Source organism: Macrobrachium rosenbergii, chromosome 53 (assembly GCF_040412425.1).
Source record: "Macrobrachium rosenbergii isolate ZJJX-2024 chromosome 53, ASM4041242v1, whole genome shotgun sequence".
NCBI classification, from domain to species: Eukaryota; Metazoa; Arthropoda; class Malacostraca; order Decapoda; family Palaemonidae; genus Macrobrachium; species Macrobrachium rosenbergii.
In genome coordinates, this window is record NC_089793.1 from 30,110,324 (window position 1) to 30,115,323 (window position 5,000).

Here is a 5,000-nt window from a genome sequence, read left to right on the forward strand (position 1 = left end):
AATACTCTTATTATTACACATACACACACACACACACACACATATATATATATATATATATATATATATATATATATATATATATATATATATATATATATAATATATATATATATATATATATATATATATATATATATATATATTACATATATACATATACATATTTAAATAATAGGTCAATTTTGCTAATACTATTTTATACTTCTGAAAATTATTAATCCATAAATGATCTCATGTAAATCAGATCCTCTTTACCTTGGGAATAACTAACACCCAAAGAAAATTATATAAGATAAGTCCTCTTTTTTTGACAAAGATTCGAACCTATGCCAAGATCATTATATGTTATCTCTGGAATCAACCTCCCTTATTAACGAAAAAACGCCATATTATATATATGCATTTATATATATATATATATATATATATATATATATATATATATATATATATATGTGTGTGTGTGTGTGTGTGTGTGTTACAGGCAGATAACGAAACCAGGCATTCTGAACTGCCTGAAATTTCAGGTAGATAACAAAATGCACTTAGCGACATTTGATCCCCAGGGCCTAGTGTACTAAACACGGCAAGAAATACATTTGGCCCCAGAGGCTAGTACTAAACATTTGGCATGAAACAATGTAGGTAAGTCACTGTTTCGCCTTGTTTTCTACTAGCCCCAGGAGTGGATCAAATGTCCCTAAATTGCATTTCACTATCTGCCTGAAATTTCAGGCACTTGCAGAATTCCCTGGTTTTGCTATCTGCCTGTTATATATATATATATATATATATATATATATATATATATATATATATATATATATATATATATATATATATATATATACATACACACACAAACATACCTACACACGTTATCTCCGTGAACAGCAACTATAATAACATTAGCAGCAGCACGAATAAGAAGAATAATAATAGCAACTGTTAAGAAAGACCGATGACAGTGAATAAATTGTTACACAAAAACATAAATCAAATTATTCAATTAGCATATAAATAGTTTCACTACAAAACTGGTTAAATTGAATTGTTTAACAAAAGGTTGCAAAGAACCGGTAAATAATACATGACAGCTTTTCCTGATAAAAAAACGCATTCAATTCATTTCCCAAACAGAGTTTATCTTTTATAGTTTGTATCGCCACAATTTAAATTTGGGTGGTGAGAGGGCAAACGGGCTTTACATTAGAGAGAGAGAGAGAGAGAGAGAGAGAGAGAGAGAGAGAGAGAGAGAGAGAGTGGGGGGGGATGTACAAGCACAGAAAAAAGCATACATCTGCACTTCACCTCTGTTCTCCTTTACTCAAATGATACTGAGAGAAGGAATGACAAGACGAATCCATAGCAACATCTAAACAAGTAAAAAATGCGCCGAAGTTTCTTCGGCACAATCGAGTTTTCTGTACAGCCGCTAAAGCGCCACCCAAAATAGATCTATCTTTCGGTGGTCTCAGTATATTGCGGTATGAACCGCGGCCCATGAAACTTTACCTACGGGCCGGTGGTGGCCTATCCTATATCGTTGCCAGAAGCACGATTATGGCTAAATTTAACCTTGAATAAAATCAAAACTAATGAGGCTAGCAGGCCACAATTTGGTATGTTTGATGATTGAAGGGTGGATGATCAGCATATCAATTTGCAGCCCTCTAGCCTCAGTAGTTTTTAAGATCTGAGGGGGGGACAGAAAAAAGTGCGGACAGAATAAAGAGAGACAAAGCCACCCAATAGTGTTCTTTTACAGAAAACTGAAATTAACAAAACTTGAATTTTCTCAAAAAAATTTATTTTAAGTTTATTTGTCACAGGAATATTCACAGCCGCATATATTTAAAAAAAACACTAAAGGAAAACCATTACTTTAAAACATAAACTGCCTTCGAAGAAAAATGAGGTAAGTTAATTCAATAGACCTTTTCGAAGACGAGAAAGGGCAACCGGGGGTGCAGACATCCCCCACACCGCGGCAAATGTACGCGAATCTTGTTTTTTTTTTTCTTTAATTTATCTTGTGAAACGATGATTCGATTTTGATGATGTTTGAAGACAACATTCACTTTGTAACTGCCTCTCCAAGGGGAACTTTTAGTCGACGTCCATAGCACTCTTTCCAATGGAAACTTTTGGTCGACATCCTTAAGACCCTCTCCGAGAGAATCTTTTGGTCGACATCCATAAGACCCTCTCCGTTTGAAACTTTTGGTCGACATCCATGAGACCCTCTCCAGGGGAAACTTTTGGTCGACATCCTTAAGACCCTCTCCGTGGGAAACTTTTGGTCGACATCCATACGAGCCTCTCCGAGGGAATCTTTTGGTCGACATCCGTAAGACCCTCTCCATTTAAAACTTTGGGTCGACATCCATAAGACCCTCTCTAGGGGAAACTTTTGGTCGACATCCATAAGACCCTCTCCTGGGAAAACTTGTGGTCGACATCAACAAGACCCTCCCAGTGGGAAACTTTTAGTCGACATCCATAAGACACTCTCCAGTGGAAACTTTTGGTCGACATCCATAAGACCCTCTTCAGGGGAAACTTTTAGTCAACATCCATAAGACCCTCTCCTGGGAAAACTTTTGGTCGACATCCATAAGACCCTCTTCAATGGAAACTTTTGGTCGATGTCCATAAGACCCTCTCCAATGGAAACTTTTGGTCGACATCCATAAGACCCTCTCCAATGGAAACTTTTGGTCGACATCCATAAGACCCTCTCCAATGGAAACTTTTGGTCGATGTCCATAAGACCCTCTCCAAAGGAAGCATTTGTTCGACATCCAAAAGACCCTCTCCAAGGGAAAGTTTTGGTCGACATCCATAACACCCTCTCAAAGGGAAGCATTTGTTCGACATCCACAAAACACTCTCCAAGGGAAGCATTTGTTCGACATCCATAAGATCCTCTCTGTGGGAAACTTTTGGTCGATATCCAAAAGACCCTCTCCAAGGGAAGCATTCGTTCGACATCCATAACGTCTTCTCCGTGGGAATCTTTTGGTCGACATCCGTAAGACCCTCTCCAAGGGAAACTTTTGGTCAGTATCCATAAGACCCTCTCCAAGGGAAGCATTTGTTCGACATCCATAAGACCTTCTCCCAGGGAAAGTTTTGTTCGACATCCATTAGACCCACTCCAAAGGAAACTTTTGGTCGATATCCATAAGACCCTCTCCGAAGAAAACTTTTGGTTGATATCTAAGACCTTCTCCAAGGGAAACTTTTGGTCGACATCCATAAGACCTTCTCCAAGGGAAAATTTTGATCAACATCCATAAGACCCTCACCAAGGGAAACTTTTAGTCGACATCCATAAGACCCTCTCAGTGGGAAACTTTTGATCGACATCAACAAGGGAAACTTTTGGTCGGTATCCATAAGACCCTCTCCAAGGGAAACTATTGGTCGATATCCCTAAGACCCTCTGCAAGGGAAACTTTCAGTCAATATCCATAAGACCCTCTCTAAGGGAACCATTTGTTCGACATCCATACAACCCTCTCCAAGGGTAACTTTTGGTCGACATCCATAAGACCCTCTCCAGGGGAAACTTTTGATAAAATCCATAAGACCCTCTTCAAGGGAAACTGTTGAATGACATCCATAAGACCCTCTCCAAGCGAAACTTTTGATCAACGTCCATAAGACCCTCTCCAAGGGAAACTTTTGATCAACATCCATAAGACCCTCTTCAAGGGAAATTTTTTTATTAAGATCCATATGACACTCTCCAAAGGAAACTGTTGATCGACATCCATAAGACCCTCTCCAAGGGAAAGTTTTGGTCAACATCCAATAGAACCTCTCCAAGAGAAACTTTTGGTCGACATCTATAAGAACCTCTTCAAAGAAAACTTTTGGTCGACATCCATAAGACCCTCTCCAAGGGAAATTTTTGATTAACATCCATAAGACCCTCTCAAAAGGGAAATTTTTGATTAACATCCATAAGACCCTCTCCAAGGGAAATTTTTTATTAACATCCAGACGACCCTTTCCAAGGGAAATTCTTGATCGACATCCATAAATCCCTCTCCAAGGGAAACTTTTGATCAACATCCATAAGACCCTCTCCAAGGGAAACTGTTGACGGGCATCCATAAGACCCTCTCCAAGGGAAACTTTTGGTCGACATCCATAAGACCCTCCCCAAGAGAAATTTTTTATCAACATCCATAAGACCCTCTCCAAGGGAAACTGTTGATCTACATCCATAAGACCCTCTCCAAGAAAACTTTTGATCAACATCCATTAGACCCTCTCCAAGGGAAACTTTTGATCAACATCCATAAGACCCTCTCCAAGGGAAATTTTTTTATTAAGATCCATAAGACCCTCTCCAAAGGAAACTGTTGATCGACATCCATAAGACCCTCTCCAAGGGAAACTTTTGATCGACATCCAATAGAACCTCTCCAAGGGAAACTGTTGATCGACATCCATAAGACCCTCTCCAAGGGAAACTTTTGATCAACATCCATAAGACCCTCTCCAAGGGAAACTTTTGATTAACATCCATAAGACCCTCTCCAAGGAAAATTTTTTATCAACATCCAGAAGACCCTCTCCAAAGGAAACTGTTGATCGACATCCATACCCTCTCCAAGTGAAATTTTTGATTAACGTCCATAAGACCCTCTCCAAGGGAAATTTTTTATTAACATCCATAAGACTCTCTCCAAGGTAAAATTTTTATTAATATCCATAAAACCCTCTGCAAGGGAAAGTTTTGGTCGACATCCATAAGACCCTCTCCAAGGGAAAGTTTTGGTCAACATCCATAAGACCCTCCCAAAGAGAGCTTTTTGGTCGACATCATAAGACCCTCTCAAAACTTTTGGTCGATCCCATTTGACCTGCGAGGAAACTTTTGTTCGACATCCGTAAGAACCTCTCCAATGGCAAGTGTTGGTCGACATCCATAAGAGTCTCAAGTCTGGTTTGTAAGTCAGAAGTAGCCACATTGATCTTAT